Source organism: Falco punctatus (assembly GCF_963210335.1).
Source record: "Falco punctatus genome assembly, chromosome: Z".
NCBI classification, from domain to species: domain Eukaryota; kingdom Metazoa; phylum Chordata; class Aves; order Falconiformes; family Falconidae; genus Falco; species Falco punctatus.
Window position 1 is genome coordinate 71,328,970 of NC_137586.1, and position 23,849 is coordinate 71,352,818.

The following is a 23,849-nucleotide window of genomic DNA, read 5'->3' on the forward strand; positions in this document are numbered from 1 at the left end:
CCAAGTTTCTGTTTCTAAGACTGTATATAACTAACAAGCTTTGCTATGGTTTAACCAGACAGCCCAAATGAGAGAGCTGTTAAGGGCAGCACAATATTCCTTTTATAACGCTACCAGCTTTCCTGAAGAGTGGGGCAAGTAAGTGAAATTATCTTTGCTGGTATAGTTTCTTCTGGGTAAGGACAACTTTGCAAGAGTGCATTGTGTAGTGTAGACAGCCTAAATCTTTATCTGTGGCTGCAGGTAATAAAAAAAAAAGACAGGTTGTTATATCTCTGGAGATGTCAATGTAATTATGTAATTTTTAGCAATCTTAGTTAAGGACTCCTGATTTGATTCTTCTAGGGGGGAAGGCTGGGAGCTTGCTGGAAGAAATCTGAGGTATTATGTATAAATACTTGGTCCAGATGAGTAACAAATAAGAAGAATGTTCATACGTTACAATTACTTCAGCCCCATATTTTGCATTTTATATGCAGCTAGGGCTGGCTGCTAATTAGTAGATACGTCAAGAGGCTGTGTCTATCAATATTTCCTGACATTTGAAATATCTTATTCTTGGCCTTGGCAGTTGTTTGTCAGGATAAACTTGTGGAGTTTTTTCCCCAGTTCCTATCAATTTCTTTTCTACTCTAACAGGTAGAAAGAAGGCATTAACCATATCTTTTAATCTGGACTTTGCCAGCACAGCAAGAAGAAGGAGAATTTCAAAGGAAGCAGTACCATGTATTTTGTGTAGTGAAAAATGGGTTTGATTTCTCAAGCACCTGTTCTTTTATGTTTCTTCAGGGTGAATGATTTTTGGAATTGAAGGTGCAGTGAAATATGTGGGTTTTCTCCATTGGTATGTCTGCGAGCTTTTGTTACATCAGGTTTCCGTCTTGGAGTATACCAGTATTGTTACTCTGCTCTTGCATATGCAGAAAATGTGTTCTGTCTATGAGCATGGGGAGCAGGTAACACACTGGCATGCTGATGGGCTTTACTGAACCAACAATCTGTAACACACAAGCTTTTAGCTCTAGGTATTCCCCCCTTATGTTTGTATTAAGGTATATCTGGAGGAACTTTTATCCTGAAGGCTTACCTATTGTCATCCTAAGAATGGAATCAGTAAATGCCCTCGGTCTACCAGTTTTCTCCTCCCAGCAGCTCCTGCTGTTGTACATCAAATCAAATCTGAAGAAGCTGAGGAACAGGAAAGACCTGTGATCTCTAGAATGGGGATGGACTCTGATACAAGTCAGAACAGGAATGCTTAATGTCTGTGAAAAAATCTTTCACTCTGAATTGACTTAGAGGAGGGGGAAGAGTCTGCGTGAGCCTTTATGGAGTGCTGGACTGCACCATGGTTGTATTACAGACTGGGATGTCTGGGCAGTCCTGCAGAGAGATTTTATAGATACCTTTTGGGGCATTATTCCATAAAGCAGCACTTGCATCTATATTCTGCTCTCCCCTCATCTTGAGCCTTTGTTGCAGATACCATAGTGTGCACCTGCACACTTTTCGTTATCTTCTTGTCTCACCCATTTGTGGTATGAAACTTAGTTAGTAAAGTTAGTAAAGTAAGGTTAGTAAAATTGTTTGAATGGCCTTAGATTTTACAATTCAGAAACAGGTGTGTACTGTGTTGGATTTGGTGTTCTGGGTACCTCTTCTTTCAGCAAGTCCTTGATTAGGCACCCAGAATGATCAAAGGGAAGTTTGTGTCTATTCTTGGGTAAGTTAGTTTTCTCTCAAGGGAATCTTTCTGATTTATTTGCACACCAATTCTCTATCCATAAAATGGAAATTATACTGCCTGCCAGCCTGTCTGAGTATTGCTCGTAAAGATGTTGAATGAAATGCAGTTACTCAGCATGTGTATTGTTACATGTTTTGCTTTTCACAATTGATCAGAGAATCTTTGTTACTGTGTTGGGTACTGTTTGTTCTTATCTGTCTGCAGCAGCCTTTGGTTAGATGCACCATTAGTATTAATGCAAACCTCTATTTTCATTTAGAGAAATTAATGACAGTGAAAATGATGATTGTTCATTCTTCAGAGAAGTTGGAATCAATCTTGGAAGATGATATACTCAGATGTGAAACAAAACAGACTTAGGGATGTCCTTACTAATAGTGCAAGAGTTTTGGAGCACTGAGTGGCTGTAACGTAAAGAGGATAATTTGTTGCTTTGAGTCTGTGTAGGATGTGATCTCAGAGAATTGTTCTGGAAAAAATGTATGTCCAGTGCATGGGGATTGAGGCTGACCCTTCCATTAGCAAACGAGTTTGGTGAAGAGACTGAAGACATTCCACAGTGGCATTCATAGGCGCTGTCCACAGAAATTTGAACATTTTTCTCAGCTTAATTCTATTAAAATTGCCTTATTTCATTTGACATATCTCATGTGAACTGTCTGAAAAGGGATTTCAAGAGCTGTGATTCAGCACAGCTTTCATTGAGAAGCTACTTTCAAGGAAAATCATTTCAGAATAGGGATAGCCAGGCTTGGTGGGCTTTTCTTGTGTGTGGTATTGTTGTTCCTCTGTGGTGTAAAAAAAACATAATTCAATAGAGTTATAAATTGTTATGAATGTTGCATTTAACCCTCTCAATGTTTACATTGGCACGATGACCTCTGGCCACTTACCAGTGCTATCTCCTCTATGATTTACTCCAGTTATTCTGGTCTATTCATTTGCTGGTAGAGATTCTCTTTTCTTCCAGCCAGTCTCCTACTAATACTGAACTGGCTGGCAGAAGAAAAGGGAGTTGATATGGGAACAGAAGAGCTGTCAAGGATTGTCTACAGGTGACAGAAAGAGGTGCTGAATACTTAGGAGCATGTCTTTGTATACCAAAGCTTTAAGGACTGTCTCTGTAAAATGGCCTCACAGTCTGCAGAGGATTTTAGACATGATAAGTCTTTGTCCTTATTTCCATTATTCTGAATTTCCTTTATCCATTTTAGTGGATTTAAGGAATGTAAGAGTCTGACAGCTCTGGAGACAAGTTCTGTATGTAACCACAGAAATACTGTCACCTGTCTCAGCCCCTGACTAAGTGGGAATGCAGGAACAGAACAGAAGAGAGTTCACTCCGTTTGCCTGCTCAGGCCACTGTGGTGAAGCTATTCATATTAGCTCCCAGCATGAATTTTTGTAGTGTGCTGGAGTTTTATTTAGCTTTAGGGTAAATTCTTTTTCCTCAGTAAATAGTAGTTGCTGTTCTAGGCACCTAGTGGTCTCACTATTTAAACAGCTTCCAAGGGATGTATCTCCCAGGCTCATATGGACAACATAAATACTCCATAGTCTCACAAGTACCTTTTATTTCCCTCCCCTACTTATTTTTTTTTATCTCTCTGCTTTTTGGTAAACAGACTGAAGAAATCGTGTGGAACGGGAAGCAGTGGATCCTTGGGACAGCTGCAATTTTTGGTGAACTCCACTTGTCAGCTTTCACAGTATGTGTTTGGGTAGTGTCAAAAAAGGAGCTAAGAAAGCAAGCAGCTGTCCACTACTGTGTTCCCTTCAGACCCTGATTCTCAAACGACAGATTCAGTTGGTTTAGGTTTTTTCTCCTCATTGCAGCTTCAAACAGGGTGTAATTCTGTCTTGTTTGGATTTTCAGTGAATTGAACGTTTTGTTCTGTTGTAAGTGTTACTGAGAAAGATATATATATATATCTCTAAAGGCACAGGGGATTATTTCATTTATTCTAATCTGACCTCCAGTGTAACACAGGCCAGAGAACATCACCACGTGATTTCTTCATCAGGTCCATAGTTTGAAATAAGAAGACATTTAGAAGACAGAGTTCTGCTGAAATAAACTAGAACATGAACTTCCTTTCTGACTTGATGTAACAAAAAAATTTTCCCAGTAAGTTCAATAAAGCAGTTGAGAGAGGGCCCAGAGACGTTGTGCTGTCTCCGTCCTTTGGGATTTTCAAGACCAGGCTGGAAAAAGCCCTGAGCAACCTGGTCTGATGTGATAGAAGGCTGGAATGCAGGCCTCCCAAAATCTGTGCCAGCCTGAATTTTTTATCCTGTGATTCTTAATTGTAATTTCAGCACTGACAGGCTGCTTCCGGAACAACAGCTAAATTGATTAGAAACTGCTTAAGCAGTTTAAGAAGCTACAATTCAGCATTTAATGGAAGTACAAAATCACTTCTGAGCTAACTCTTCTAACGTCTGACTAGTTACTTCTAACTTCTAATTAGAGTCTTTATAGAGGAGAATTTCAAAGGTTATTAAGTTACTGTAATCAAATAGCCTAGATATGGCCAATGAAAATGAAAACATACTTTTGAAGTGTTTAAAGCCTAGGACTTTGGCTGACACAATAATGCATATTTAGAAATACACTGCCTGGTCCATGCTTAACCAGTAAATTTTGGTAGCTGATAGCTTCAGAGTTTTTGCACAAAGCATGTGTGTGACACTACTTCCAAAGAGGAGCCCAGTATGTCACTATAATGCATCCAAAAAAGCAGACCAAGACTCTGGAGGGCTCTTGTGGATATGATTCAAAACAACCACTAAATGAATAACTACAGTTTTTCAATTGTTTCTTAATAATATTGTGGCAGAATTTTTCTGGATCTCTAGCCAGTAATAAAAGTTACCACTTGGGGCACTTTTCTGCAGGAGCAGGGGAGTAGCTGGTTGGTGGTTGTGAATAGAGACTCAACTACTTTTGCTGAGCAAAGGTCTCTTCCTGTAGAAATGCAGGAAGGATGTTTGACATCATTGACTTTGTCTTACAACTTTCCCTGTCTTATTGCTCTTCCAAAGTGTGAGGTCCATGGTGTGGGCCTCATATACTTTTTATTCACTCCTTGCAGCCATTGCAACTGCACCGTCTAGGACGCACCATTACTTCATGCACACACACCTTTCAATAAAAGTGTACAATCTCTACATCTGGTTAATTTCTTTCGTTTTAAGACAAAGCTTTGCCGGGAGCTGAAGGTGGGGCTCAGATTTCTGCATGTTAACTGATCATTCAATCAGCCAGTGGTAGATGTATTTAGCTGTAGGCAACCAACTGAAAACTGTTGTAAATTCCAAACAATCCTTTCAGCTTGATCTTTACACCTGTCACACCAGTGCTGGATCTGGGCTAAAGAAGAATTTTGTTTTGTAAAGCTTATGTTCTTTTCACTGTTGCTGCCCTTCCTTGGTCCCTCTCTTCAGTATGGATGTGCTTGCCAAGAGCTTTAATCTCTTGTGCCAGTGGAATAGAAAGACTTTTGTATTCCTCTATTTCCACATTAAAATTTTAATTCTGTATGTACATATATATATATGTTACAACAAAGTTATAGCAGCAGCACAGCTATCCTCTTCGAAAGTTTGGTGTCTTTAAATATGTGTGCTTGGAAAATATCAGATAGATATTTTCAACTAGATTACATGTCAGAGCTTCTTCCTCCTCTCCCCTTTTTCCTGTTCCTTTGGTTCAGGATCTAAACAGATGCTTCTATGTAAACTAAGCTGGCAGATGAGTTAACCCACAAACCTAGTACACTTCAAGGGTACCATCCAAGAAGATTGAAAAAAACTGTGCTGGCCCCATCTGTGTGGTGAGTGATACAGTTTACTAGATTAACTATATATCTGGCCTTTTTAGCGTTAACTTTCTTGCTGACTGATTATACTTTGGAGCAATTTGATTCCCTATTTTTGCATGGTATCTGAAATGCCTTGATTAGTCCAGACATTCTCCTTTTACAAGAATAGGGACAGAAGCTTAGGAGTTGTCTAGACAATCCTCAAGCACAATCATTGTTAACTGACAGGAGACTGCTCCCAAAGCTGTCTTCCCCAGTGCACACTCTTGATCTGATGCTAGATGTGCCATTCAAGGACTATATAGGTCTGCTTCCAGCTCAGACGTATAAATTATCCCATTCTTCACTCTAGTTCTGATAATAATAGAAAATATGTGTGATAGAAAGTAAGCGCAAATTCTTTAGCAAATTCTTTAGTAAGTGCAAATTTTTTTGTGAGAAAGATTTGGCAGTGCTGAAGGAATGCTGGAGAATGCATATGAGAAGGCTGATGCCTGATATGCCAGGTTTTCCTTATTATGGCAATCATTGAGGGCTAAAAAGCATTTCTACAAACATGTAGAAAAGCAGGTCTCAGCTGCTTTCTTCCATTCTCCACACTACAGAGAAAAACCCAAAGAATAAGAACTTAAGCAGTAGCATTAATGGTGGAGGGAAAGCTCATGGGGAGAGGGATGTGTTAGCTGGCTCTGCAAAGGCTGAAAGGTTTCAGGATCTTTGTTCACCCTAATACCGCTGTGGGAGGAAGAAAGAAGCATGGAACACCTGCAAGAAGTGGAGTCCCAGGTGGGAACTGGAGTGGTCTATCTTGTAGCTGCTAGGTCCATTGTTCTCAAGGAATGTAGTACTCCAGCACACTGTAATGGCATAAACTGTGGGGCATAAATTAGTCTGTCAGAGAATCTACAACTCCACAATCACAGCTTCTACCCTAATTGAACTGGTGAGCTGTTTTTTTTAGCTACCATGACTGATGTCTGTAGCTTGTTAAGTCTATGGAATACTGGGGCTGAGCTTGTGCCCAACTCAAAAGTCTGGGAAATTCAGTACCTTGAGCATGCTCTGCCATGTGAAGTGGGTTTGTGTGAACTGAGTAGTCTGCATTCCACAGTGTTGCATACATTCCTTTCCCTGATGACAAGTAGAAAAGCTCCTTTTTTGAAACCTTATAAAACAGACTTTGTCTGATATGCTGCAAGCAGAATATATGTAGGAGAAGCATTTACCGATTATAGTGACTTTGCTGGTTCATGTTTTGGAACTCAAGCGAAATAAGGTACACAAGTATCAGCTTTCTTAGTGGCTACTTTTTTGCCTACGTTTATTGTATCCAATTGAAGTTTTTATTTCAGCTCAGAAATACTGTAGAAAATTTATGATAGTCCATACTCCCTTAAAGTATTTCTGCCTTTAAGGTCAACCTTTTGAGGATGACAGTGGTAGTTTCAGGGCATGTGTTATGCAGAATCTACCCATGGGAAAAGACATAGGTCAATGGGGTCTTCAGCTGCTCCAGACCTTGGTGACAATCATCAGAATAAATCAGAATAAAGTGTGGTCACAGAGATATGAAAATAAGATAATTTAGTACAATCTCTGTTTAACTTCACTGTGGAATGGCTGGAGTGCTATAGTGGTATGGTTCTAAGGAAAGTTCTTGAAAGCCTAAAGCAAGGACAAGGTCTTTGCTTCAGCCAGACGTATATGCACCAACACTGTCTTTAAGTTTGGACACCACCTGCTTTGAAATAGAATGTTTGCCTTCTAGATTCACATACTGTATGTAAACAGAGCAAACTTAGAAACCTTCACAGCGGAAATGCCTTCTATACTTCATTGCCAAGGCCAGCCCTCTGGTTTCCCAGACCCTGGAGGCAAGAGAGGAAGTCTGGAGAAAGGAAGACTTACCCTTGATCAAGGACGATCATGTTAGAGATCACTGAAGCAAACCTGACACCCATGGATCCATGGGCCCTGATGGGAAGCACTCCCAAGGGCTGAGGGAGCTGGCAGATGTTATTGCCAAGCCACTCTCCATCATCTTTGAAAGGTCAGTGAGAACCTGAGAGGTGCCTGAGGACAGGAGGAAAGTCAATGTCACTCCACACTTCACAAAGTTCAAGAAGGACCCAGGAAACTATAGGCTAGTCAGCCTCGTCTCCATCCATGGAAAGGTGATTTAACAGCTCAGCCTGGAGGTCATCTCCAAGCATGGGGAGGAAAAGAAGGTTGTCAGGAACAGTCACATGGATTCACCAAGGGGAAGTCATGCCTGATCAGACTAATAGCCTTCTGTGGGAATGACTGGCTGGGTAGATGAGGGGAGGATGATGTCTACCTTGACCTCAGCAAACCTTTTGACGCTGTGTCCCACAACATCCTCATAGGTGAGCTCAGGCAGTGTGAGTTAGATGAGGGGACAGTGAGGTCTGGACTGAGAACTGGCTGAATGGCAGAGCTCAGAGGGTTGTGACCAGCAGCACAGAGTCTGGCTGGAGGCCAGTAGCTTGCCGTGTTCCCCAGGGGTCAGTGCTGGGTCCAGTCTTGTTCAACTTCTTCATGCATGACCTGGATGAAGGGACAGAGCGCACCCCCAGCAAGTTGCTGATGATACAAAGCTGGGAGGAGTGGCTGACAGACCAGAAGGCTGCGCTGCCATCCAGCAAGACCTGGACAGGCTGGGGAGTTGGGTGGGGAGGAACCTGATGAACAGGTTCAACAAAGGCAAGTGGAGGGTCCTGCAACTTGAAAGGAACAACCCCATGCACGAGCAGAGGCTGGGATGTGACCTGCTGGAAGGCAGCTCTGTGGAGCAGGACCTGGGAGTGCAGGTGGACAGCGAGGTGCCCATGGGCCAGCAGTGTGCCCTGGTGGCCAATAGAGCCAGTGGGATCCCGGGGGGCATTGGGAGGACCATGGCCAGCAGGTGGAGGGAGGGGATCCTCCCCTCTGCCCTGTCCTGGTGAGGCCCCATCTGGAGTGCTGTGCCCAGTGCTGGGCTACCCAGTTCAGGAGGGACAGGGAACTGCTGGAGAGGGTTCAGCAGAGGGCTGCAAAGATGATGAGGGGACCGGAACATCTCCCTTAAGAGGACAGGCTGAGAGAGCTGGGCCTGTTCAGCCTGGAGAAGGGAAGGCTGAGAGGGGATCTTATCCATGCATACAAATATCTAAAGGGCAGGTGTCAAGAGCTGCACCTCAAATCCTGTGTTCAGGTTTGGGCCCCTCTCTGCAAGAGGGACGTAGAGGGGCTGCAGCGTGTCCAGAGACGGGCAGCGGGGCTGGGGAAGGGGCTGGGGCACAGGTCTTGTGGGGAGCCGCTGAGGGGACTGGGGGTGTTTAGTCTGGAGAAAAGGAGTCTTGAGTAGGCCTTATACCTGAAAGGAGGTTGTAGCAAGGTGAGTGTTTGTCTATTCTCCCAAGTAGCCACAGGAGAAGAGGAAATGTCTTCAGATTGCACTATAGAAGGTTTAGATTGGGAAACAGGAAAAAATTTTACTTTTTAACAGTTATCAAGCACTAGAACAGGCTGCCCAGGGAAGTGGTTGTGTCACCATCCTTGGTGTGTCCTAGTGGTTTACTTGGCAGTGCTAGGTTAATGGTTGGAGTCTGACCTTAAGGGTCTTTTCCAACCTAAATTATTCTATTATTCTTTATTTTTTAAATGCAAAGCCAACAATTTCACATAATTTGAAACATCTCTATAGCACAGCATTCACCCTGACAATGTTGCAGAGAAAACCATCAAACTTTCTCATCACCATTATCTGTCAAGTGTGATTAAGTCACTTGTGTGCTTCCATTAAAGACAACTGTAGTAGCATATTGCTTGGAGAAAAAAAATTCAGCAGGAGATTATGGGAGGAAAATTTATTCCCAGAGAAAAGCTGTTTAACGTGGCTCCTGATAGGATTCATTTTTCTGCACCAGATTAGTTTGAGCACTGTCTTCAGCTGAACACTCACTGGTAGTGCTGCACTTGACATGACTAGCTCTTGTCAACTTGGCTGCATCTTATATTTTATCTTTTCTTCGTAAGTGGTCTTGCATGTGTTTACATTGGAAAAAGCCATACTAAAAAAGTGAAAGCTGGGACAATGATGGTTCCGAAGGGAGTTTATTTCAGAGTCTCAGAGTGCCTCCACTTTAACTTTGTGGTTGTTGGGTTCACCATTTCTGTGGTATGTGGGACACTCTGGTCCCTCACTCAGGGGACTGTCAATACTTGATGCCTTAGCTATTCAGTACCTTGAAGAAAACAGCTTGAAAACTTGACTCATGATCTGGAATAAGGTAGCTGTATCCCTTCCACTGTATTGATTCTTAAGATGGTAAGAGGCCTGGTACCTTGACAGGGAACAGGCATAAAGTTTTTTGGGGGTTGGTTTTTTTGGGGTTTTTGGGGGTTGTTTTTTTTAAAAAAAATGTAAGTTGGTGCAACCTAGAACAGAAGCATATAAGGTTGTTTAGGAGGCAGAGAACAAAAAAGCATAAGTCAGTCTTTGCATTATTCAGGAAAGCATGCATTTTGTTAGAGCAACTTTTCTACAGTATACTCAAACCTCCTGCTTTTTCAGCAACCCTTTGTCCTCACAGACTGGACCAAGGCTTATAGTTTCTGTTCCACAAAACTGTTAAGAGCCATTCAGCCATTCATTAAAATGGAACACATACAAGCCTGATTATGTTCTACATTCAAGAAAAGCTGAATTACTCTTGAAAGCGGGTTCAAGCCATCATTGGCTCAGTAATGGAGAAGAGTTTGCTTTTGTCATAGCTACCAAGCCACCATTGCCACATAGGATTCACAATTGGTGGTCTCTGTTCAACTGAAGCAAGCCTAGCATTAGCCTAGCAGAAAGAATGGAGATTAGTAAGGTGGGGATTGGGTCTAAAGTTGACCCTTAAATCATATGATCCTAACTTTTTTTTTTTTTTAAACACTGGAGTGTGTTTTTTTTTTTAAACACCTGCAAAGACTTTGGGTTTATGTACAGCTCACTAATTATTTATTAGGTATCATAATTCAGCCAGTTTGCATGCAGTGGCCTTAAAAGTAATTGATCAAACCCTGTTCTATTACATATATTATATTATACATAGGTGTGAATCTAGTATGATACGAATCAGTATGAACACCAGTTATCAGAATTCCTTCATGTTCAAGCCAATACACTTATTTTGCTTAATAGTCATGCTTAGTAGTAACATAAAGCATCCTTCTTACTTTTACTGATACTTGTGTACTGAGGGTCATAAAGGATCTTTGCTAAGAACATGTATAACAAGAATAGACCTTACTTTACGTTGTCTCACCATCATGTAGTATACCTCATTGCTTTTCATCTAGTTAAATCAGGCATGTCCTGCTAATGCCAGCTAGCATCCAACAGTGTTAAAGCAAGAAATACTCCATTAAATGGTACGCTAATATTAGTTAGTGATACTGTTGTAAAACATTTTTTTTTTCATTTTGTGTTTCTGTAATGAGGAAGGCATTTTTAAATAGATAATTGTTTTCCTGTCCAAAATGGGGGGTGAGTGCAGAATTGTTCATATTAGCCAGTTGTGCTGTAATACCCCCAAAACATGTTTTCTGTACTATCCTGGCTAATGGAAGCTTCAAAAAGTAAGCAGCACAAAATAAGTTTTTGAAGTGTGTTTTTGTGTGTATAGATGCACACTGAGTGGTAGAAAATAAAGTAACCAAAAACACTTGAACAACAGGACAGAAACGGATACTGGTCAGCTTATGGCCCATTCTCTGATGGAGTGTACATGTCCTCTAATTCTAAAAAATTAGAAGCTTTGGTAGGTCATTCCTTTCTGTGCTTCTGTGGCTGTACCCAAGCAGGGGTAAAATACTGTCTTGCACCTTTGTTTAATGTCCTGGAGAATTCCAAGCAAAAGTTGTTAAGTACTTGCTGTTGACCTTCCACAGCTGCAATGCAAACACTTAGATAAATATGACCAACACAAGGCATGCCTGTAGCTGGTGAGTGAAGGATTTTTTTCCTTGATAATTCTAAGCTGTGTTTTTCAGTCCACTGGTGTGTGCAAGCTTGTCTTTTTATGTGACTTGCTTGCTTTCCCTAAAACAACTGTCCTGTGGCTGTACTTGTGTCATGTAAAATTTCACATGTTCATGGTTTTTAAGCACTGCAGAACTCCATCAAGTCTCCCATCTGCCCTCAAGATATCTCTATGCAGCGTTGTTACCCCTGCAAAATTCTACTTAATATATGAGTTTTGGAACTGCACAGATATACAACAGAAGCTGGAATTTCATTGATGTTCTCTTTCATTATCCTCTTAACATATGTAGCCACTGGCATAATTTTTTGTCTTTATTCCCCATAAACTGGACAGTTTTGACTGGAACCCATCAGCCAACAAAGTCCAAGAACTGCTTGCAGTGAAACAGGAAACAAAATATGCATCCTGCATATGCCTTTTGGCATTTGAAGCCAAAAGCTGAAGGCCAGTCTTATCAGTGTAGCTGTGGCAGGACAAGCTCTTGTCCTGCAAAGAGATCTGATGAGTCACAGAAGTAATGTGAAATAGTTAAGATAACTATTAGCTACTAGTCGTGTGGACAGAACTGGATAAGCAGTCTTAATTAAAGCAACAAACTTCCCTTCTCTGCCATTGATGGTTAATGTAGCTTCCATGTACCTAAGCAGTGTACTGTGAGATGCCAGACAGCTCTTGTTGTGCTGTAACTCACATTAACAACAGGGTCCCCAGAGGAAGGCTCTGCAGCATGACAGTCATTCTTGTGCTGAGTTGTAAGCCCTGTGTCATGAGGATGAACCACTCATACAGTAAAAATTATTTGGTTATAGTAGACTATGTGCCAAAGAACTTATAGGTGCAGCATATGGACTGTGGAAATATCAAACAACTTTCTGATACTGTTTGTGTGAGACCCGAAGTCTTGTGGTTACACAAGGTCTAAATTGTTCCATTTTCCATGAAGACTGACTCAAGACGCTCTCCAGCAGATGATGCACCACTGTAGTTTGTGCCTCCACACGCAAATGGATACAGGAATTTCCTAAAACACAGATCTTGGTAGTGTTTCATGAGTCTCCCTTTTCAAAAATTTCACTTGGAAAATCCTCTGAGCCATGTCTTAGAGTCCTTGGAATAGGGGGTAAATGCAGGTTGTGGTACTGGGTGGGTGACTGTTTTGTATGACTGAGCAGAAAACCCCACTTACAGCAAAGTAAATTATTAGAAAAGACCTGACGAATGCTTAGAGCATCTCAGCAACACAGTATGGAGTGAAACAGGCTTTACTGACAGTGCTAACACAGAGGATTTTTTTCTTCTTTCCACCTCACGGTGAGTCACATTTGAGGAACACCACGGGGGCTGTGCCTTTTCATATGCTCGAAAATATACAGTGGAAACTTGTATTTCCTTCTCATAACATGAATCATTAGCACTTTGACTCATGAGAAACAAAAGGAAGGTTGCCGAGACATCTGGAATCAGAGATGATCAAGAAGGGAATAATCAAAGTCTGTTAATAGTTGGAAGGGGAAAGGGAGGACAAGGAACAGCTGTCTTTGAAAGACAGAACTCTCATCTGGATACGAAAAGAAATACCTTTTCTTTTAAGGAGCAGATGTTTCAGCTGCGAAACATTATAGTTTACTAATAAATGTATACTGTCAACATTCGCATGGTGAAATAATGGGTACTGTTTGTACAGCATCAGCTCTAACCATCCTTAATAGAAAGAATTCAGCCATCTAATAGACAAATCCCTAAAGCTTGAAGCTGTAGTACTCAACAATGGGGACACTTCCAAATCACATGCTGAATGACATCAGACCTTTTAAAAAAGTGCCAGTGAATATTTGCGCATTAAAACAATACATCTGTTTAGAATTTATGTGCTCTAAAATTAGTTGCATACCATGGCTGCCTTTCCCGTGGAGTTCTAGGGCTTGGTTTTGGTTTTTGGGATTTTTTTTAAGATCTAATTGTTGAAGAGCCTTATAAAGCAATATTAATGAATTTTAATATTTCATTTGTCAAATAAGACACCAAAGCTCAGGTAATCGAAGTAGTCTACATAATATATGAGTACTTATTCAGATAGGAAATTGTGAGTAGAAGTGATTTTTCCTGGATTACGCAGTGGTTCGTTGGTGCATCTAGAAACAGGTGATGTCAGTGATTCCAAAAACACTCTTGATCTGTTCCCAAACCCCTAGAGTTGTGTATGCATGTGGAGTGAACAAAATGAAAACTGAAAGGCTTTAGAAAGACTCCAATCCCATGCACTTCTTGCCCTCTAAGAGAATGCTTGACAGAGTTTCTGGAGGAATTCAATTGTAGATCAGAGAAAGATTTTGCCTAGTGTTTATTCAGGACCCACAAGATTACAGTCTTTTGAATATTTGATTCCAGATCCATGGCTTTTGAGCATATGATTTGTAGAAGAAAGACTGTGAAGTTCAAAGCAAGGATTCATTCAGCCCAATAGAGGATGTCTATGGGAGAAGACTGTAAGAAAAGGGGAAGGTGCTATTTCCCACCTTCCAGCAATCCACATGGTGGATATTGTCTCAGAGGTGGCAGAACATTTTTTGATCTGGGGGATTCTGGCAAGAATGAGTATCTCACAAATGGCAGTCCAGCTGTTTTATCTTCATGGTGACTCTGCATTCTGCTCATTTCAGTTTCTACTGGTTTGGGCTGCATTTAGAATTTCTGCCCATAAATTTTCCTTGTGAAGGGAAGAGCAGTTGGAAAGTTTGAGCTAAAAATACATCCTTCTGTTCTCTTTTGAACTGAAAATCAAGGATCTAAAACTTTATGCCCATTTTATCATTTATCATTTACACCTGCAGTACCTTTAAATACTTTATAAATTGTCTTTGGACAGCCATATTTTAAAATCTTTATGTCACACTAGCTGTCACATGCAGACTCCAAATTTCTGAATAAAAATCAGTTCTCATTTTAGTATTCAGGTTGTGTTATAACTTGAACTAGCTGATTACCAGTTAACTAACAGTACGTATTTTTGCTGCAGAGATTACACAAACATTTGTAACTCTCCCAAGGCACAGCAACAGATGTCAAGAAAAAAACCAACACAAGCCCAACGGTAATTTAATTGCCTTCTGAGATACCAACAGTGGCAAAGGAGGGGAAGGGGGGAACCCCAGAACTGAAGCTTGTTAACACAAAGAAATTGGGGTTATTCACTCATGTGGACTTTGCCACTGGGACTGTGATAAAATTTTAGTTTTGCATAGTCCATTCCCACTGCCAACAATTGGGTTGCAGGACACTGAGGACTTAAGTTTGAACTGCAGCTGCTTGCACATGAGCTGAGAAGCTGTACAGTAAAGCAAATGATGATGTAAATATTGAAGATGAAAAAATTGTCACATGGAATGTAGCCTTCAGCTAAAATGAAGGATTTCCTTGTTATCTCTCCTGTCATCTGCCCAAGCTTATCCTAGCATGTCTCCTATTATGAGGGCTCAGCTGTTAAGGCACACAAAACTTCTTTTTATTCTATTGAACATCTTAAGTTCTCCTTTAAATGACATCTAGAAGTCTTTGCATTCTCAGGGTAAATGCTGGTGACAATGCGACCTTCCTTGATTTTTTTTTTGAGCAGGCTTTTCTTTATAGGAATTTTATAGGGCTACTTTACAAAAGTTATGTTTGTTGTATCAGGATCTTGTTTTGTTGGTAATGCAACTTCCCTGACATTTTTTATCATCAGGTTGGGTTTTGTAAATATGGTGGGAACAGACAAATGTCATTGACTTCCAGTCAGTTTTCTGAATCTAAAATCTGAATCTTTTATAAAGTCTTTCTAAGACAAACTGATTCTATATGGCATAGCTGGGAACATTAAGCTAATGATTTTTTGTCATTGGAAGTAGTTCAAAGTATGTAGGCCAAAACAGAGGAATAGAGAGAAAACCCCAGTTCTTCCCAGCAGCTGCAGTCTGTATTCACTGCTTAGACAAAGCTGCCCTAAAGCTCTGGGAAAGTTTCTTCAGCAGGTGGGGTCCTCAGGCACGCACCACTACCACTGTAGTGCACCAGTCCCAGTTAAGGGAGGGTATAGCATGGGACAACAAAACTGAACTTCGGCTTTGGAAAAGAGGTCTGTGTCAGGCAGCTGCAGAGACCCTGCAAAAAATTAGAGCCAGCTTTGAAAGCCATTTCATCTCTTGCTTTACCCTGCAATCCAACCCACAAAAGTCACCTAAAACAGCAACAGCTAATGAACTGTACCTGCCTTTCAGCATCATGGGGATGTGGAGCTATGGAGGCCACCCGTGGAATCAGAGGTCTCATTAAAGCACTGTTCCTTCAGAATTCAGAGTGCCCATTTCTTTAATAGTTTGACTTTTGGAGTCTTATATTTTCAAACTGAGCAACTCCTTTTCAGTCTTATTACAAGTTGCGTATTGTGATAATGTAAACTGTCACCTGATAAGTTTCTGGCCTTAAACTACTAAATAGACAGTTACAAACTTTTCCACTGATAACTTTCACTCTTCCAGCAATGAAAAAACACTGTTCAGTGTCAGTCATATTCTGCCTTCATCAAGGTACACAAAAACCTTGCTAAGCATGTACTGAAGTTATCTGCACCCCTGAATCTGCTACCAGTCTCCAGGCTGTGCTGATGGTCTGAAGTGGAAGTGAACGTGCATTCCTTTCTTGCTGTTGGGGAAGGACTTGGTCTCTGAACCTGTCAAGATGCCAATATTCTGTTATGGTGTGGCCTAGGTCTGGTACTGTAAGCTAGTCTGTCAAAGTACTCCTGCAGCAGTTGTAACCCCTCCAAGTGGGAGTTGTACAGTACAGCTTGAGGCTGGCAGATGGGAACAGGCCTCTTCACCTCCTAATGTGGTCACGTTTAAATAGTTCCCCTAGCAGCTCCAGTGTAAAGGGGTTCCTTAAGGGCTGTGAGTGCAGCATAGTAAGACAGCGAGCACTCTGTCATCCCGGCACTTGGAGCTGTGCTGGACAGAATTACAGAATCACAGAGTAATTTAGGCTGGAAGAGACTTCTTGAGATCATCTAATCCAACATCCCTGCTCAATGAAGGATCATGTAGAGCAGGTTGTCCAGTCCATGGATGGAGACTCTGCAACCTTTCTGGGCAACCTGTTGCAGTGTTTGACCACCCTTGCAGCAAAAAAGTGTTTTCTTTGGGTCAGGCAGTATTTTATGTCTTTTTATTTTGTGTCTGTTTCCTCTTGTCCTGTCAACGGACACTATGGAGAAGAATCTGCCCTCTCATCTCCACTCCCTCCCATAAGGTATGTATACACCTTCTTGTATAGTCTTCTCCATAGTGAAGAGTCCTACCTCTCAACCATTGCTCATACGAGAGATGTTCCAGTTTCTTCATCACCTTTGTGACACTGCACTGGACTCAGTTCTGTTAAGTCTATGTCTTTATTCTACTGGGGAGCCCAGAACTGGACCTAGCACCTGTGGCCTCACTAGGGCTAAGCAGGGGATGAATCACCTCTTTTGACCTGTTGCCAATGCTTTTCCTAATGTAGTCCCAGATACCATTGCCCTTTTTTGCTGTTAGGGTGTATTGCTGACTTACAGTCAGTTTGGTCTGCCAGAACCCAAAGGTCCTTCTCCGCAGAGCTGCTTTCCAGACACTCAGCCCCTGGAGTGTACTGGTGCCTGGGCTGTTCCTCCTCGGGGGCAGGACTGTTCATTTACCCTTGTTGAACTTGGTGGGATTTCTCTCTGCCTGTTTTTCCAGCCTGTAGGTTTCTCTGAACAGTGGCACACACATCTGGTGTACCAGCCCCTCCTCCCAGACTTGTATGGTCTGCAAACTTCCTGAGGGTGCACTCTGACCCGCCATCCAGATCATTAATGAGAATACTGAACAGTGTTTGCCCTGGTATTGAGCCCTGAGTCATAAGTCACAGCTAGTGACTTGCTTCTGACTGGACTTTGTGCCACTGGTAACAACCCTCTGGGCCCACTAGTTCAGCCTGTTTTCAGTTCACATTATTGTCCATTTGTCTAACCCATACTTTCTCATCTTGTCTATGATGATGTTAGAAGGTATGGTGACCTCGCTGGAGTGAAGGTAAAGAACATCAGCTGCTCTCCCCATTGTCTGCCTAGCTGTTGACCTCATTATAAAGGCCATCAAGTTGGACAAGTGTGGTTTTCCTCTTGTAAATTCGTGCTGACTACTCCCAATCAGCTTCTTGTCCTTCATCTATTTGGAAATGCTGTCCAGGCAGATTTTCTCCCAGCACTTTCCCAGAACTGAGGTGAGGCAGACTGGCCTAGAGATCTCCACATCTTTCCACTTGCCCTTCATCAAAATAGGAGTGACATTTGCTTTCTCCCAGTTTCCAGGAATGTCCCCCAGTCACCATAACCTTTCAAAGGTAATCAAGAGTGGCCTTGCAGTGACAGTTCCCTCAGCATTTGTGGGTGCATCCCTTCTTTTTTTTTTTTATTTCCCTCCCCCTGCCATACTTACCCTCTTTTCTCAGGGGCCTTGAATTTCTGAAGGCCGATCTTATTAGCAAAGACTGAGCCCAGGAAGGCATTCAGTACCCTGTCCTTTTTTATATTGTTTATCACCAGTTCCTGTGCCCCATCCAGCAGCAGACCCATATGTTCCTTAGTTTTCCTTTTGCTGTTTATGTACTTGTAAAATCCTTTATTGTTGCTGTTCACATGCCTTCCCAGGTTCAACTCTAGTAAGGAGCAACTTCCTCATCCATGCAGGCCTCCTGCAACATTTGCTTGATTTCCTACTTGTCAGGTCAGACCTTTCTTGAGCTCAGAGACGGTGATCCTTGATTACCAGCCAGCCCTACTGGACCCTTCTACCCAGTCTCTGAAGAAGTTGAAATGTGCTTTTGTGTAATCTAAGGCTGTCATCTTGATTTTTGCCTGCCTATCTCTTCTTAGGATCCTGACCTCCACCACCTGATGGTCACTCCAGCCAAGGCTGCCTCCGGCTTTCACGTCCCCCACTAGTTCTTCCTCCTTCATTAACTATGAAGTCTGGCAGAGGACCTTTCCTTGCTGGCTTCTCTACTACATGTGCCAGGAGGCTGCAGTGCACTCAAGAAGTCTCCTGGATTGCTTGAGCCCTGCTGGACTGTTCTTCCAGCAGGTATTAGAGGGGTTAAAGTTCCTTTTCGGGACCAGAAGGCCTTATGTACTTTTTCCTGAGCAGGCAGTCTATAGCAGTGATGTGGTTTAACTGCAGCCAGCAACTAAGTGCCATGCAACCATGCGAACCACGTGCTCACTCGCACCCCCCACCCACCCCCTCTGGTGGGATGGGGAGGAGAATTGGAAAAGAAAAAAACAGTAGGTTGAGATAAGAATAGTTTAATACCTGAAATAAAGTAAAATATACTAATACTAATAATGATAATGATAATTATAATGAGATGGGAGATAACAAAAAGAGAAAGAAAAAGATAAGTCAAGAAAAAAAGAAACCAAACCTGAAGTGATACACAATACAATTGCTCAGCACCTGCTGACCAATACCCAGCCAGTCCATGAGCAGTGATCCCACCCCTCCCCTGGCCAAGTCCCCCCTGTTTATATGCTGAGCATGATGTCCATGGTATGGAGTATCCCTTTGGCCAGTTGGGGTCAGCTGTGCTGGCTGTGTCCCCTCCCAGCTTCTTGTGCCCCTCCAGCCTTCTCACTGGCATAGCAACATGAGAAGCTGGAAAGTCCTTGACTTAGTATAAAGACTACTTAGCAACAGCCAAAAACAGTGTGTTAACACTATTCTCATACTAAATACAAAACACAGCACTGTACCAGCTACTAGGAAGAAAAAGAAACTGTCTCAGCTGAAACCAGGACAAGCAGATACCCTCCACAACAGTGCCCATGTTGGTCTGCCCCCAAATCTTGACACAGAAGCTCTTGAATGACTCCTGATCTGTCCCAAGACAAAACTCTCTGCATTCCCAGTGCTCTCACAAAGTGTGTCACTCCCCTCCTCACCTCCAGTTGTATCCACCAATGTTTATAACGTGGTCACTTAGAACAAGTATTACTGTTTCTAGTGTGTCTTTTAGATTAAGTTTTGTGCTATAATGATAGATGGCAAACTAGCCTGAAATAGACCCTGCCAAAATGTTCCTTGCTGTAACTGGTGGATGGCAGCCCAACTCTTTCAAAGCCCCTTGGGATAGCAGATGGCGTAGCTGACAGATTCAGAAGTGCCTGGACCAGTGCTGGGGGACACAGGCAGGTGACTTTCTGGTGAGGGATAACAGAAGGTGTAGGAAACAAAATCAGTTTCCATAAAAACTCCCAAGAGTTATGCACTTTTATTTGTTCACAAAATGTTTCTTGAATGATAAACCAGTGTCTTGTAGGCAAAGAGAAAAAGATGGGATGGAAACGTAGACTATGAATCAAGGCTGATTACAAAAAGTCTAGGATATTGAAGATCAGGCTTACTAGTTACAGATTATAATGAAAATTCATATAAAACTGTATTCTGATTTTCATAATATTTGTCTCTTCTTGAATAAAATGAACAGTATCTGTCTTGTTTGTATTTTGGCACAGTTTCGCTGCTGCATATCCCCAGCATTTTCCTCTGTAACATCTGTATTCATCTGGTCTAGATTTAATCACCCATGCAGGAGTTCAAAACTCTTAACTTCCACCATCAGTCCTGTTCCCCTGGGACTGAAGTTTTGACTTATAACCTATTTGTCAGAATATGATCCCAAAAAGGCAAGTAGTTTGTCTTCTCATGTGAACTTCCAGTATCCTTTGCTGAGCAAAGTGGACACTGCTTTTTTTTTTAACTTTCTATTGTTAATTCCCGGTGACTGAGACAGACAAAGAAATGAGCATGACAACTCTCAGCTGCAGGCTCCAGCTGCTAATTCAACCAACCAGCATCTGCTGGCTTTGGCAGATGGTTCTTTCTTAGCACTACATCTTTAATGGTCCACTTCCCCTTGTTGGCCAGGGACAAGCTGTAAAATTACCTAATGGTACTTAAAGACACCTATTAAACTTTCCATCTGCGTGCCGCATTTGAATTCCACACGCTGCCTTGTTACTAACATGTTTTTCCCAGGGGAGACATACACAGAGCTTCCGATCTATATTTCAGTTGGGTTTGAACATCATCTGCCTTTTGAATTATTTTTTTTTTTTTTAAGCAGAAGCGCAAAACTCTCTGAGTGTTTACTTCTAGCTTTGATGGTCTCAAAGGAAAAAAGAAGAGCTTGGAGTAGCTTTTTAAATCTCAGAAGTTAATGATTGGAGCATGTCAGTTTGTGCATGCCAGAAATGACAGATTCTTTGAAGAAAAATTGCTTTCTGGATGCTTGGAATGTATAAAAGGAAGCACACAAATCAGGGCAATGGACAGTCTCTGAGTATAAGGCTATACTTAGCATTAGCTTCCAGCAGTGTGGTAAAACTTTACTGCCTGAAAGGATAAAGGGTAGTAGGAAAGTTGTAAGTTTTCTGCAATCTGGAAAGTGGGAGTAGCTGTTCCAAAAGCTTTTTACACCGAGAGCACAGATTAGTTCTCAGTGATGCAATACACCTGTGCACTAAGCTGAAATAGCAGAAAATGGTTGAACTGCCACGGTTGACTGAGTGTGAATAACTGCCAAAGGAAATCAAGCAGGCCAAGGGATTATTAATGGGTGAGCTAACAGAATAAGGAGCAAAAGCCAGAGACAGTAAGATGTACTCCAGCTTCAATGGCAACTGAAATTGGTCTTTTCTTCACAGAAAGATCTAACCATTCCTGTTAATGAGGTGTTGCTGCATGGAATGGAACAATTAACTTTCCTACTATTGCTTTACTTTAGGAATTAGGTATTCAGTGTTATCCTATGGATCTGTCTTGCTGGTGTTTTGTTTTGTCCCTTGAATCAATTAACCCAAACTTTAGTTTTTTATTGGTGAAATCCATCTCCTTCATTACTTTTCATGTCTGTATTCATCTCCCTCTCCTCACACCCTGTATTTTTTCATGTGAGCCTTTCCCAGCTGTATTATTACATTTGGACAATGGTTTGGGTAACTGGTTATGATAATGTTGGTACGTTGCTGTAGCCAACAGAAAGTTTCAAAAAACAATGTCTACTTTCAGGTGACCCATCATCACACAGTCATTTTCTTTTGTACATTAGTTTGTCTTCTCTGGAAAATTTGTTTCAGGGTGACTTGATTTTCTTTGACTCATTTTTGGTGCCTTGTCATATAAATTATCTCAATTTACCTCCTGTGTAGAGGGTTTTTTCTGTTTGTTTTGTTTTTTAAGAACAATTGTTAATTGAAGAACACTGTATATGAAGGGTTTTCCCTGACTAGTCCTTGTTCTTTATCATTTTTTATGATTCCCTGCAAAAAAAGTGGTCCCTTGGTCATGATACAATTATGATACTTGCATACTAAAAGATACTTTGCAATGTTGAGACTGCAAGTGATAAATGAATAAAATATTGGCTAGAAAAGGAAGCAAAGGGTGAGAGCAAGTAGTCAAATTCTTCCCCTGTGGAACTGAAGAAAGTCAACAGCAGAGTTCTGCAGCCTAACATGCTGGAACTTTGATTGCTTAATATATTCATAGGTAAGCTGGAAAAAAGCATGAGCAATGAAGTGATAACATTTGCTGATCTTCTGAAGCTATTCAAGGTAGCAGGACAGGGACTGACTGAAGACTGCAGAAGGCAGTGCTGTGAGACAATAACTGAGCAATAAAAAAGCAGATACAGCTCGGTATAGAAAAGTAAGAAGTGATGCATGTGGGAAAACTGTTCGGGTTGCTGTGAAGAATTATCACCTTTGAGGAGACTATTACCATGCGGATTAAGAAACAGTTCAATGTCAATCAAATGTTAAGAATTGCTAGGAAATAAATTGGAAGCAAAACAAAACCCATAATTATGCAATTATGTAAATCCGTGTTTCTCCCGCACCTTTTTGCAGTTCTCATTGCAGAGAATATGATGTTAAAACTCTAAAAGTTTCAGGCAACAAGGATGAGCAAAGGTACAGAAATACCTCTGCGTTAGGAACAGAGGAGCTGACTTATTAGACATGTCTCCATGGAAAAGAGGTGAGGTGATGAGTAGAATATGGGGCAGATGTGGCAGACAAGGTTTGCCTGTTTACTGCGTCTTCCAACCCAAGAACTCACCAGGGAGAGTAAGGCATACAAGAAACACGGTGTTGGGCAGACTGCAGAGCACCTTGCCAAAGAAAGCTGTAACTGGAAAAACAGATGGAGTTAAGGGGTATCTGGAGAGGCAGTTTGAAGAGAGATCTTTTGCAGGCTACTGAATAGACAAGCTGCAGTAGGCACAGCAAATCACTTGAGCAGAAAGTGATCAAAGGCAAGGAGGGCATTAGGAGAAAGCATCATATATAGAATACTAGCCTGAACCAGAACAATAGTTTTCGTGTTATTTTTGAAGTAAATTGCTGAGCTTTCATTAAGTCCTTTGGACGTAATGTATTTGCCTCTGCATCTAATTTGGTTTGGACAAACACCTAGAAACGAATGGAAGGAACATACCCCGAGCAGCTGCTGTTCTGAGTGGTCCATTGTGCCCTTCTGACAGACAGTGCCTTCCCTTGCATCCTGCTAATGATCCAGTACCCCAACTGCTACACTTCTCAGCACATTACAGTAAACCAACTCTGATTTGACTTTTAGAAGTAGATCAGACATATGTATCATAATAATAGCAAAGTATGTGGACGGAATGGGGTGACAGGTTATAACGGTAACAGCCAATTAATTTGCTTTGCCCTATTGTCTGTCTGCCTGAGCTGTAAGTTTCAGAGAAGACAGACACATTTGTGGATGTTAAGCTGAAAGTCTCCATTATGTTTGGCAGTGCAGTGGATCTTTTGAGTTATTGATGTAGTGCTACACTGAGCAGTGAGTGCAACAGGCTTTTTTCCCCTCCCTTCTTAGCTTTGTTTACTAATAATCAGGTTTTCAAAGAGGCTAATAGAAAAATATGAAAGTGTGTAACACTGCAGGGAGGAATCTTTGTTATATTAGGGCTTCTCATATAACTTGTACTTGTCACCTCATGTTGTGCACTGAATTATTTTAAGAAGCTTTACCACTTTCCAAAGGTGCATGTTTATCAGCTGTCATGTAGTGTAGCACCTCTTCTAGTTTTTCAGGAACAAAGCAACCAACTTGTAAGAGGTTTTTTGACTTCTTGAAGTATACCTTCCTCCTTTGAAGTATTCAATCAGGC

At 41.6% G+C, this 23,849-nt stretch overlaps 1 protein-coding gene across 2 annotated transcripts in view; it reads left to right on the forward strand.

Moving 5' to 3' along the window:
• The window catches only part of MOB3B (MOB kinase activator 3B), a 106,559-nt gene that overhangs the window by 45,565 nt on the left and 37,145 nt on the right, over positions 1-23,849 (forward strand). The window lies entirely within an intron of this gene.